Below are 14,476 nucleotides of genomic sequence, written 5' to 3' on the forward strand. Positions count from 1 at the left end.
TAAGGCACTCTTTATCATGTAACTCCTGCGTGAGATGGTTTGTTTGAATTCTGTCCTGATTCAGAGCAACTTGGATACCAGGGAAACCTTTCTCACGGCGGTAGCAAAGTTTGTTTTTCTTAGCCGCACTGCTTTCCTGTTCCACCGTATCAGCCTTGCGTTTGTGAGTACCATCATTTAGTCCACTGGTATCTTCAACCAAAGGGCTGGAACTATTAGACCCATCAGCATCACCAACTCCTTCGCTTGGCAAGGAAGGTGAAATGAACAACCCTCCAGACGAAACCAGCGAAAAGAGATAAACAATTTCTCCACATTCTACATCTGGATACAAATAAATTCTATTGTCTGCAGTGTTCCTTTGCTGCCCTATAAGCCAGTTGGAAAATTCAGAAGCCTTTTTTCCAGAACCAAATGGGAAGGGTGAATGAGAAGCCTTGAAGAAGAATTTTCTAGAAAGGGTGTATGGCTTTGTTCCATGTCCACTAACCTGCAAAATGCAGGGAGAAGTAAGAACAGCGGTACAAAATAGCTGTTGTCTTATATCACATATTAGACTTAAAAATCAAACTGTCTGCTCCAGCTCATTACAGAATTGAAGGAACTCTATGATTCCTGACATGATTACAGACAGGATAACAGTGAAGATGCTGAACAGACTAATCATCCTTTACAGCACATGCTAAGAATAAAGATTATCAGCATAGCTCCACTGCAAACTCAGGTGCTTATAACATGGGGAAAGTAAAAGCTGTGATAACACAGGCATAAACATGACATGCACCACATTCATAAATCCAGACAACGTTAGCTAGGCAATCACATCGTATTTAGCTTCCGGCTTCATAATGAATTTCCAGTTATCAACATCAGAACCCAACATCTACGTCCATGCTATTCCCCCACCACAAGCTTATATTTGTACATGTTAGTTCTATATCGAGTTACTTTCTGAATGGTGATTTGTGATGGACTGATAGGACCATGCTTCAGATGAAGTATAATTTTTGTGATCACAAACCATGGTTAGCAAATTTCGAGTCATATAAACAGTTATTTATAAGTAGAAGTGGTAGGACTGCAAGGATAGTTTTCTCACAGCAAGAAATGGAGGAAAATATCTAGGTTTCACAAGCAATGAAGCTAAATGTTGCACTTTGCAATCAAGGGAAGTTAATATGGGTTAAAAGACCTGAGCTGGGCTGAGCAAACTGAACAATAGCAGAGACTGGATATTCAATGGGTGCTTAACTGCATAAGTTAGCAAATACTAACCGTGAACTTCTTCTCACTAAGAAAGGAAAAGGCAGCCACAATTTCGCTCTGTGAATACAGCTGGAGGGTTGTAGCTAATGAAGCCTGTACTTCTGATCCTGATGATGTGCTGAGAAAAACCAACTTCAGAAGCTCTATCGCATTGGCAACTGCTAAAGATTTGCATCCATATCTTCTAGTAGTTTCATCTTTGTTGACCTTAATGATGTTTTCATCAGATGCACAGGGACCGTCCACGCTGTTACTAGCATGGGGTGCATTTGATTGTCTAGGCAATTCTGCAAGCTCACGTGATCCAGCTTCTGGAACTGCAGTGCTTGTACTGGTAACACCTTGCATAACCTGATTAATTCAAGGTGAAAGATCGGTATTAACCAAAACATAGGTCGGAAGTTCAGGTTAAATGACAATTACTTACCTGCTCTTTCTGCCCACTTGGAATTTCCTCGTTGGCATTATTATCATTGTTGCACTTTGCATTATTAGGCTCAGCTTTCCTGGTCTGGTTCACGTTTTCTACTCGGATGAATTCAAGGACTTCATCAAGTGCATTTTTTATTTCTGGATCTTCAAAATAATCCCAATTGAATATCTCAGAATCTGAATCCACACAGTTCTCATGACTAGAATTTGACATATGAGAATGGGATTCCCTCTCTTTCGATCTCCTTTCCTATCTGAGAAGGCTACAGATTCGGACAACAGCTTTTCTTATATTTATGTTTTTATTTAAATATGCCATCCTTCTACGACATGTAGGTGGTGCAGCTGGAAGACCAGAGAGAGAATTCCATTGACATTTGGGTCCGCGTGCTGCACAAAATCTAGTGTAGATCATCAGCAGTTTTCTGCAGATAATAATAACCAATCAGGCTCCAGCGCAATGGGAAACATTTTTTTAGCTCCGTAGTAAGGTCTGTAGTAGGTGCAGAACGAAACTATACCTGTCAGATTCATATGTCCACACGAACTTCTTACCAGTGGATGATGCATAGATGCTCCCTGGTAATCCCTCATCCAGGGTAGACTGGGTTGATATCTTTCCAGAGGATCCACTGGCTTCAACTTTTTGTTTAATAAACCGTAGGGTAACCTTATTAGCAGATCTTTTCCTTTTCTGACAGATCGATCCAGAACTAGCTCGTTGCTGCTTTTGTGTAGGAAAGATGAGCTGTCTATTCTGAGAGTACGAAACACAAAGCACCTACATTAATAGAAAAAATCCTGCCAGTCAGTAATACTGAATAGGAACTAATGGACAAAACAAATCAGATATAAACAATATTTCAACTAGGATAATGAAACAATCATAACTTAAGAAACAAGCAGGCAGTGACTGCTGGCAGGATAAGCAATTAAGGACACTATTACTAACTGAAACTGAAGAAAAAATACAAGAAAATGCCTTCCTGACCATATAATCTTCACACCTTATGAGTAGCTTACGTACACATATCAGACAATTAGCAGTTGTATATTTTTATTGTACCAACACAATGGAAAAAAAGTCCTGCGTGTTGTGCTAATTAAGATATGGTTGCTTGAAAAAATCATGGCCACATGTGAAGAAAGCCATAAAAGGAAACAAAGGTGAACATCCTGTGTGTTGTGCTAATTAAGGTATGTTTGCTTGAAAAAATCATGGCCATATGTGAAGAATAAAAGGAATAAAGGTGGACCTGTGTTGGAGATATGCTACAATTGCTCCATGATTTTTCATGGTTCATTAGTATCAACAAATTATATGCTATGCATGTTGAATCTTCTCTAAGTGTGGTCCAATACATTAAATCCTGTGCCCTAATATTACCAGACCTCCACCATGAACAGTAGCAGCCGCCACAACAAGCAGCAGGGCAGAGAGCAGCAGCAGATGCAGATGCAAGTAGGAAGGACCAGACAAGTGGAGGCTGTTGGGGTATGCCATCAGGCCTAAGTACTCTCTCGAGTTCCCTCCTTCCCTTCCTGTACTGTGGGTAAGATGTGAAAATTAAAGGTCCAATGACCGGCAGCAGTAGTCGGGGTTTGCAATATGGCCTGAATCCCCTCCCTACCTACCTCCCACTGGGGCACTGGGCTCAGATTTGTTGTTCAATTCCATTTATAGTATCATACCATGAGCTAGTTAACTGGCCAATCACTGGCCGATAGCATTCTCAGCAAAGCTGATCTCCGGAAACTAGCAGAAACAAAGGATCCTCACCCCTAGTTTCCTTTCTGTTTGGTTAGCTAGGCAGTTTTGTTTTTATTTGTTTCATACCTTTAGTTTTGGTTTTTAGGACAGCCACTTTTGGTGGTTTTGAATACTTCTGCCACCTTCTTGACGGTTTCTTCTAATACAAAATAGCATGCATTTAAGTACATGTTCGGAAAAAATGTGCCACATAAACTTCGAAGAGCACACGCATGTGCATGGCAGAAAATAAGTCAAATGAAGATTCACTAGGATAGGCTTAAAGAGGCCGTCCGCCCGTCCATCCCACAGTGCAGAGTGTAACAAGCAAGCCTGCCAAGTTATGAATTTTGTGATGCGGAGTCAAACTTTAACCTTGACAAATCAAAAGAGCCAGACTGCACATTTTTGTTATGTTAGCTTGTCAAAATTATACTCTTAGTTATATGAGGTCAGCCATATTGTATTACACCCTGTTTGGATGTTGGAACTAGACTTGGAACTCAGGAACTGAAATCGAGTCTTCTGAATATCGGCTGTCCGAATGCTATTAGGATCTGGAAGAGGAATTTGGGGGGGGGGGGGGGGGGGGGGGGGTGGGGAGGCCTTGCAAAGTACTGAGCCATAAACACTCTGAATTCTTTGTAATTGAATGCAAGATCTGCTTGCTCGAAGGCCACCCCCACTTCCTCTCATATCCGATGCCGTGCCTTTGTCAACCTCCACCAACGGCCACCAGTCAGCCTGTGTCCCCTTGACCACCTCCACAGCCCCCCTGCCTCCGTCTACCACTACAGTCGCTCGCCTCATCTTCTTGCTTCTTCCCTTCCTTCCATCAGGATCTGGTACAGCATCTCCATTCTCCACCTCTGGCCGCCTCCTCTATTCTCCCCTCTGACAATGGTTGCTTCTTCCTCCACCTTTGAGTTATTAGGTGGGGATAACGCTCAGATGGCAGCCTGTGGCACTGACTGCAACCAGCAAGATCTCAAGTACATCCGACATCATGAACTGTTTCTTCCTCCTCCCTGTCTTCGGCTCGGGTGGCAACAGCCCATAGCCTCTGCCGCCAGCCAGCTCCCACCACCTCTTCTGCTTCCACCGGGGATTCACGGTGAAGCCACTCGACCACATGTGTGATTCCATTTCTCTGGCAGCCAAATATGATTTGGTTTTGGGTGGTGACCAATATGTTATCTGTGGATTCTTTAGCAACCAAACAGAAAGTTGAATTGTAAGCCCAATTCTATTTCAACTTGGAAACGCATTGAGCCTCCATTTTTACAAACTCAATTCAACTGTGGTAGCAAACCCAAGCAGACATTTAGTAGAAATAATTCAATATCCATTTCTACCCCAATAAGAAGAAAAATTGAATTAAATTTCCTCCAAAAGTCCAAATACAAAACTACAGTTCTTGTTATCCTTCGGAATTTACATACCATGCCCCTAAGATATTTGGATCAAGTTATTACTGCCTTTGGTTTTCTATGTCTCTAAAAACATCTAGCGGGTCTTATTAATGTTCCTTTGTATGAGCAGTTGAACACATTTGGACTTGTTCCTGAAATGCTTTCTACTCTCTCAGGTGGTACTAGAGCAGCACCCACCTTCCTGTGCTCAGCATTCGTCGCATGCCCAATTTCCATGACAAAGGGGGCTCATGATGGAACTTACTACCGTGTGGTCAAGTTCCATCTTGATTACAGTATGTAAGAAGGGTGTAGACCATAGGATTGCATAATGTAGTGCATATAGATTTTTTTTCAAAAGTCAAAGTTTGATCAAGTTTATAGAGAAAACTATCTATATCTGCAGTACCAAATATATAAAATATGTAACTATATCTTATGGTGAATGTAATGATATATGTTTGGCATTCTAGATGTAAATATTTTTTCTCCATAAACTTGGTCAAAGTTTGTGAGGTTTGACCTTTCAAAAAATCTATATGCACTCAATATGGACTGCCCGAAAACACAAAGTTGTAGAAAAGAACTAGCATATAAGTTCAATGGTAGTGCAAAACCAAGTCAAATATTATTCAGACTAATGCTGCAGATAAATTGCCCTCACATGAAGATGGAGGGAAATTACGAGCTCATACCTGCTCTAGAGAGAGATTCAACTCTTTTGCGATTACAAGACAATCTTTGAAAGGAATTCTCCCCTCCTCACTGATTTTTCTAATACGCTTTTGTAACTCCCGCCGTTGTTCAATAGTCATTACTCTACGAGAACTCCACGAACGAGGATGAGAAACCTGCATGAAACATGGTACTATATAAAGCTCGATGAGGTAGAACTGCCAATGCCAGAAAATATTGTTTCCAGATTATATAAAAAAAATGGCAATCAACAAAATGCTTGCAGCTGGCAACATTTATGATAAAAAAGAGCATATTAGCAAGGAACTAAAAAGCACATATCAGTATGACAATATCGAGATCCTGGAAAGCAGGTTTTAAAAGTGCCGACACTGTTGACTAGATTTGGGCAGCAGCAATGCAACACCAAATCATGAATATTGATGGAGCAGTTAACAGCAGTAGCAGCCAAATACGATACTGAGATATACTCAGAAGGTAAAATTGGAAGGCCGCGAATTTATAAAACAGATCAGCATTGGACGTTCAAATGAACAGGAACATCTTAGCTGAAAGGATCTTACAGGCAAAACCATTTACCACAACCAGAAAGGACAATGAAATGCAAGATGTGTAGAGAATGAAACATAAGTTAGTGTAAACAGAACTATACAGTTAAGTCAATGATGCAGCAGTCAAATTTTGACAAATATATATACACATTATTTTCAAAGTACATAACGGGATAAGAAAGAAAATGAGCATTTAAAGATGGTAACAGGTAAATCAACAGTAAAATATTACTCCCTCCGATCCATAATAAGTGTCGCGGTTTTAGTTCAAATTTGAACTAAAATAACACTAATTATAGATCGGAGGGAGTACTATTTTGAGATAATACAGCAACAATGCACAGCAATGATAACCAACCTCAGGTACAGCACAGCCAGGGAAGGCACTTAACGGCTCAGTCAAGCCAGCTGTCAGATAGCAGTACTCTAATGTTTCCCAGTAAGCATCAACAAACTCCTGCTTTGAAAGCACAAAATCATGCCGAATTTTTGGACGATGATTCAAATTAACATGTGATGATGGAAGAATTCTTCGTATTGGTTCTTCAATATAAGGCCTGAGCTCCATTGAATGTGTAGGCGCAGCATCTGATGGTACACCTGACTCATCTACAAGTTCATTTGCAAGTTGGAGCAACTAGCAAACAAAGCCACAGAAGTGCAGAACTGGGTCATTACAAGTCCGCTGCGCCCTAGTGAATTAAGATATCATGGAAGTTGAATCGCAATAAACATGAAGTTGACTTTGCTAAATAAGATCATGCATCAGGCACTTATCAACCTAAAAGAACTTCAGGTTTGTATTCTTAGTTTTTTCCTTTTCTAGATTCTCACAAACATCGAAGACACGGAACATTACCTTGAGCTTATCTAAAATATTTATTAAGTGTGAGAGTCGTCCCTTAGCATGAGTATCCATGAGCTGGTTGTATTCCTCGGTAGGAAGTTCTGAAAGCACCTTAGTTATCATGTTATCGATCTTCTTGGCTGATCCCACAACTTGTAGAAAGAGATCGACAGGCATTTCATTTATAGCTGCTGCCATCGAAAATAACGGAGATGATTGATTAAGGTCCTTGGCATGCTGCCCTTCTTCAGCATAACCAGCTGGTATGCAGCAACCTGGCAAACAACTAACATATACCCACAGAAATATGTGGAACAGCTTCACCCGGATCATTTTTGCACCTATAAATCCATTGGCATGCATAGCTTCTATTATTAACGGTTTGTTATCTTTAACTCTGCGTGAAATCCTCAGACCAGGCATGGCTGTCTTATGTTGATTTTGCTTCAGTTTAGCTGCTGCACCAGAACGAGTTTCAGTGTCAAAGTTCCGCTGCCTCATCCTAATTTGATCAACAAGTTCTGGTGATAAGTCCCCAACAGAAGAATGAAGTATTACATCAATGAGACGATTGCGGGTGTAGTTTGTAACCAAAGGGACACTGACTTTGATACATTTACAGCTGCCCTCTTGCTGAAGCTTATTCAACGTGCGAGCCAATGTTTTCCTATCCATCATTTTGCCATTTTCCTTCTCAAGTCTCTCTAACCATTTATGTAACTCCACCTTTAGCACAAATTTCTTTTTCTGCAAAGGAAAAAAAAAGGTGCAAAACAATGAAATGCAAGAAGACATTCAGGAGTGCATGAACATGCATGGACATGACCGTGTGTACACAAAAGAACAAAAAATGATGTTACTTCTTGCAAGTCCTACTAAGATAACTATGAAGTGCTTTCATTTATTACAAATAAAAAAATGAAGAGGAATAAATAAATGATAAACATGAAACATTAAAAAGAAAGAAGGATAATAGTCTTGTACTGGTACCATAGAGCTGTACTTCCCAGATAGAAGCATGCTGGTATAAGGAATATTAAGGCCAGAATCCACAGGCTGACATAGTTTTACATGGGATAATGTAGCCTCCTATAAGCCATTCTAGTTTATCAGCATCACCAGAAAGCATTTTACCATAGATATACACACCTACCTGTTCATTTTTACAATTTATCGTGAAATTCTGGTGGTTTTTATTGAAGCATGACATATTAGAGAGGCAATGCAACCATCCCAATATCACATGACACATGGGATACACAGGGACACAGCCATATCAGTCTATCACCTACAGTGACGCCACAGTAAGGAAAGAGGGAAGCTATTGTTAAGAAAGACGGAGAGAAACCAGACGAGGCTGTCTGCTCGATCCCATTCGTCTGTGGCTGCTGACGTGTCACGAATTCAACAGAAATTCGTGAGAAAATGAGATAAATGAACCCTACAAGAGTGTCTTAAGATGGTAGAATGATTTATAGATGAATCAATGGACCCGAATAACTTAATAGGGTGGTAAGTGACAAAAGGAGTGACTTCTAGGGAAGGGGTTTGGGTTTCTTTTTCACTAAAAGAACTCTTAATGAACACATTTCAGCAGTTTCAAATGATTAGTGCACGAAATGAATAGATAATTTAAGTCCTATTAAAAAGGGTAAAATGAGAAGGGGATTTTGTGGCTTATGATACAATTGCTGAAGACAACATATTGCACAAAGTAACACTTACAATTAAATTAATTTAATTGTAATTACTAGTATTTACAGAAGCATAGACCATGTTATGTTCCTGTAAATTGTAAAAAAAAAGTGCATGAAAATGGTTACAATACATAAACTGAGCTCATGTTTGCAAAAGCGATGCAACTAAAGGTACGCAAGTAGGACACAGACGATGTTAATGTTCTTGTGAACTTGTGAAGTGCATCAAGTCAAGAGCGAGCGTTACTTCATGCCACAGATCAAGCACAGTAAAAGCAGTAATTTAGAGCACATTTGTATTTGAACAGATGGTTCATATGAAAAAAAAAACTGATTAACGAATACTTAGCAAGCACCTTCAACATGTGTAGAATCCTTCTCTGTCGTCGATCATCAGAAGTTGAAGGGGGGCACCGATGCTTCTTCCGACCCAAAGCAAGTTTATCTAAAAGAGAAGAGAAAACATGTGATTATCTGCATTTAACTGACCAGTATTTCCTCTCTACAACCCATATGACCTAAACATGTGGTTTTGTGCACTCTACACATTTTAATAACGCATCCATGTATTTTGAGGTTCATTTTTTGTAATTTTCTACCAACATTTATTCAGAATGGAAATAATATATAGGTTGACTGGCACCAAAACGGTACCAGTAGATTTGCATTTCAAAGTTCTTTTCACGATCATGATTTTGCCATTACTAAAAAAATGTTCTGTGAAATAAATTAATGGTCAAGATTAAAGAATACCATAGACCATTCTAAGTCAAACTGTGTCTTAGAGAAACAATGGAGAGGCTGAGAGGGTACATACAAAAAGGGCAACAGATAAATAAAAACAGGAAATATTTTGTACACTCAAGGTTGCTGCAATACTTATTGATTGCAGACATATTAGGTAAGAATTCCCTAAATGTTGCAAACGTGTGAAAATCATGAAAGAAGTTTTGAACTATCTGAAAATTTTAGGGTAAAGGGTGTTCGAAATTTCATAGTATTCAGTGAATATAGATTGCATAGTGTTCACAGAGTATGTCTTTTTCATATCACACAAATACAATGGATTGTGATCTTGAAATTTTGTATGTTTGTAGAATATACCCTTCCATATGTGATAATTTTGGGAACTCATGCACATGATTTTGTTGGATCTATGAGTGGACATAACTCAAAGCTGTGGAAGCCAATCATAATTAAAATTTTGTGGAAAAAATAGTGAAATACCATAAAGCTTTTACGGCAGCTTGCAGTTCACAAACAAATGTAAAGCGCAGAGAGAATACACAGTTAGCGACAGGAATTTAGATTACTGTACCTTGTTTAACTAGTTGGGAAACTCCAACACAAGCTTCATGGCTGCTTTGGAGAGAATGTCCAACTGGCTCATCATGGCATTCCGCTTCATACAAGAGTTCATTATTGTTGCCATGAGAGCTATGAGAATCCAATCCACTAGATGGAACTAGTGACCACGAATCGGAACGCTTGACATGATCACCTGGGAGTGCCTCAAAACTTTGCAGAGCAGTACCAGATTTGTAGTGCAAAAAGTCTTTTGAAGTCCAAACTCGGTACTGAGATGTCTTATCTGAAACTTCAGCATCCCAAGTCAAATTGAATCTTTGGCGCATGGATGACACTCTTTTATGAAGCCTTCTTGAATTCTTATGCCCAAGACGTTTGCCAAGCTGGTTGTGTGTAATATGAGAACACAAGTTACTAATTTCAGGAAATACAAATAACTAATTTGCCACATTAGATGAGATAAACAACACCAATGTGTATTACATAATGATGTGCACTAAAGATGCCTTGTATATTCACCACCAACAACACATTGTTGGGTTCATAGTGCAAGGACGTTTTGTGGCATGCAGCTAATTTTTCATTAGAAACCACAATCAGAAGGTTATTGTATTGGCAAGAATGTTATGCCATAAAGAAAAGATCATGTGTCATTTTTAAGTTTTGCAGTAAATGAAATTTCAATAAATAAATTCGTTAAGGCCATGCAGTTAGAAGCAAAAAAAGAAGTACTAATATAGGCACAAATACGCCTGCTAATAAAACATTAAGACACATGTTTATGTCCAAGTATAACCAGAATTCTGCCAGTAGTGCCATATGACACTATGACTAAAACCTTTTAACAGCTGTGGGTAGCAAACTAGCAATAGATAGTCTGCAGGCCATTATACACGTTGTATTCCTGATAGTGCAGATGTTGAACTACAGCTATGATTATTAACACTGGAAGTCCTTTTGAACTGGACAATGGAAATTCTCACTTCCTTGAATATGGATTATGGGGATTTGTCATAACGATAATGCAGACCATATAGGTACTGAGAAAGATATTTAAGTGGATGAACACTATCCAATCTGTTGTAGCACATCAAAAAAATAAGTTTAAAACCAAAGTAAGCTGTAAAAGTTTGTTTTCAGGAGCTTGTCCTATCTTGACGTGGGAAATTACTGATGTCCTCCAAGTTGCTAAATTAACTAAGCAGTTGCTAAAACAACCAAATCTGTCAACATTTCAATCTGGTTTTGACTCGTAACCAGATTCAAGTATTCAACTATCAGAGAAAAGCAGTACTCCTGGAAATGAAGCAATGTGTCAAAGCTATGAAGGAATGTAGCGCACTGTGTGGTGCTGTTGGAAGGTTCAGAGAAGTACCTCGACAAGGGTTATACCTTTTGACCCTTCAGCTTTGATCATATCATATATACAGTTCTCTAATGGAAGCTCCATAACTTGATCAGTTGCCTGGCGTTTCTCGCCAATTTTGTAGTCTTGGGTTGTACTTTTCGACTGGAACTCAACTGGATCAAATTTCTTCAGCAATCGTAAACAGCGAACAACCTGAAAAGGGTCTAGCTAGTTCATTAACAAAGTATGCAAAAATATAACAAAGTAATAGAGTACAGCAGGGCGGAGCATTGCAGTTGAATATTCTGCAGTCTTATGCCAAATAAATTGTGTTCTTGCAGCTCTGAAAGAAGCATTGCAATTGGAGAATGCCCAAAAGGTGGATGGAACTGCTTGAATTAATAAGGCAGTTCGTAATCACTAAGGCCATTCATAAGCTGTCTATATATGGTTTTATTGTTGTTACATATGTATGAGTTGGAGGGCAGGCCTGGCGCAGTGGTGAAGTCCTCCCCACTTGTGCCAAGAGGTCCTGGATTTGAACCAGCCTCTCTGCATTGCACTTTGCAGGGGTAAGACTAGGTTCCTATAATCCCTCCCCAGACCCCACCTTGTGTGGGAGCTTCTATGCACTGGGTCTGTCCTTACATACGTATGAGTTCATAGTTGTCTATCCATGACTGTATCTGTCATGGTGGTGTCTCTAGTCTGGCCTTTCCTGTCTTTAAACTGGATAGTACTGTCTGGGCTCTGGAATCACCTTATGTGTTCTGCTTCTGTTTATTTGAGGAAATATGGACCTGGGGCTTGGGGGGAATTGAATCTTCAATCTAAAACAATATGCAAGTTTCCAGCAGGAACTGAACAAGGGAATGGAATAATGCTAGTAACAGTAACTAGTGCCACCTAGCACTCGAGCGTTATTGGAGATCCCAGGAAGAACAGACTTCCAACAGATAGATAATTTGCTAATTAGAGATTCATGGGCAACCACAAGAATGAACCCTAAAAAATATGAAATAATGGCATAAATAATAACTGAAAATAACAATGAAACAGGAGGAAACATTGACATCACCTTATCATCAACGTTGGCATCGAATTCTTCAACAAGCTGTGCATCTCTTAGCCTATGCAATACCTTAAGAAAAATACGTCTCAAAATACTCCATTAGGAAGGAAATAGGGAAATAGAGAACATCTGCAGTAACCAATAATAAACAAACCTACATTTCTCCATGCTCTGTGTCCATATGCCATCTTGTAATCCGGATCAACTTTTATATCTGATACAACGAAAGCCTAAAGGGAAATAATTGCCCCAGGTTAGCAAACGTGCAAATCAGAAACAAATAAAACAGAGTATCAAAATGGAAAAAGAAGAGAACAATTGACCTTTCCACTGGCATTTTCAAGTTTTTCACATATGGCTTCCATTGCTGGAAGATAATCATGAACAGATATGTCATTCTTCAAATTTACAGCCAAAGCTCCATCTTCTTGCAAAGCAATGTTGGTCTCTTCATTGCTCCCCAGTAGTTCAGGTTTTGTAATCTCAATTCTTTGTTGTGAATTCATATTCATGTCTTTGGCATATCGGGACAGATATAATGAGTTGGTGCTAATAACCTGCTTATTATGTGAAACCTCTTCCCCCTCAGCCCCATTGTCTTTCACCTTTATGAGAGCTGATTGTCTAACTATCAGCCGCTGTGATACAAGGCTTTTTACAACAAAATGGAAGTTGTTTCCTTTCATGTGAAATTTTTTGCATAGATCATTCTGTGTTACACCAACAGTCCTATTATGACAAAAGGTAAACAAATATCGCAGGCGTTATTACCAAAGTCATGATATCTTGTTGCCAATTTGCAAATTCATATATTATCGCGAAGAAAGATAAAAAAAAGAAAGCAGTAGCAATTGTGTTGGAGAATGTGGTTAAATTTGAAAAATGAATTTTATGCTACCTAAACTTGATAAGTGAGAGCAAGTAGTCCTGAAACTTTTAGCGGCCAAAGGGAGATGCCATGCCAACTTTTACCAGATCATATCTATCACTTGACTTGGTTAAACTTAAGACACAGGCTTTAAACCCCTTAAAACGTCAACTGAACCTGCCATTTGACATGTATGGTCGTATGTGGGATGATTGGGGGGGGGGGGGGGGGGGGGGCAGTAAAATCGAATAATTTCCCGCCGGACAAAAATAATTCTATAGCACACACATGAAAACATCCCAGAATGAGGTTCATATGTACACCGAATAGGGAACATTCTCCAATCTTCATAACTAAAATAATCACGGAGGCATTGTAAAATAACTGACTCAATATTCAGAAGCTCCTAAGCCCAAAGAATTACAAGATCACAGGTAAGTCGGCATAAATGTACAAAAATTAAGGGGGCCAGAAATTCGGCACAGATTAATAGAAAACAAAGGGGAGATGTAAGCAACCAATATGATACTTTGCTCAAATGTACATCGGAGCGCACCTGCTTGCCCCGACAAGCTCTAGCGCGGCCTTCTGGACGGCACTCAGAGCTCCGATTTAGCGAACCTGTGGCCATACATCCCAAGGAAGTTGTCCCTGAGCGGCGCGCTCGACACCAGCCGCACGCCCCGCCGCTCTGCCTCCCCCACGTCCTTCTCCGCCGGGTCGCCGGGCGCGACGGGCGATCCATCCCCGTCGCCCACCACGAGGCTGATGACGGGGAGCGCGAGAAGGCGAGCCCACAGGACGCGCTTGACGGCGGGGCTGAGCGGGAGGCCGGCCGCCTCGAGCGCCCCGCGTAGCGCCGGCCAGAGGTCGGTTACGGGGATTCCGTAGGAGAGGCGGGCGCACACCTCCTCGAGCGCCGCCGAGATGAGCGCGTCCATGCCCGCAGCTCGAGTAGGAGGCAGCTGTTTCAAGGGGTTAGGGTTTTGGCTCTAGCCGCATCTGTTCCGACACACGATGGGGACTGGGGAGTCTGAGGTCGGGGGAGAGGAAGCTTAAGCGCTACGACGAGTTGAGGGCGTTCGCCGGTGGCCGCGCCGGCGCAGTGACGGCGAAGGCCGGTGAGAACGTGGTGATGGTATAGGAGTTGGACTGTCGATACGTTCTGGGCTTAGGATTTCGGCTTAGCGAAGAAAATTGGTACAGTACGGCCCAAGTAGGCCCAACAC

General features: G+C 40.6%; 1 pseudogene; it reads right to left on the reverse strand.

Annotated features, from left to right (window-relative positions):
- Positions 1-1,697: 1,697 nt before the first annotated feature.
- LOC123127812 (uncharacterized) lies at positions 1,698-14,444 on the reverse strand (annotated as a pseudogene).
- Positions 14,445-14,476: the final 32 nt, after the last annotated feature.

The sequence above is a fragment of the Triticum aestivum genome, chromosome 6A (assembly GCF_018294505.1).
Source record: "Triticum aestivum cultivar Chinese Spring chromosome 6A, IWGSC CS RefSeq v2.1, whole genome shotgun sequence".
In the NCBI taxonomy this organism is placed as follows: Eukaryota; Viridiplantae; Streptophyta; class Magnoliopsida; order Poales; family Poaceae; genus Triticum; species Triticum aestivum.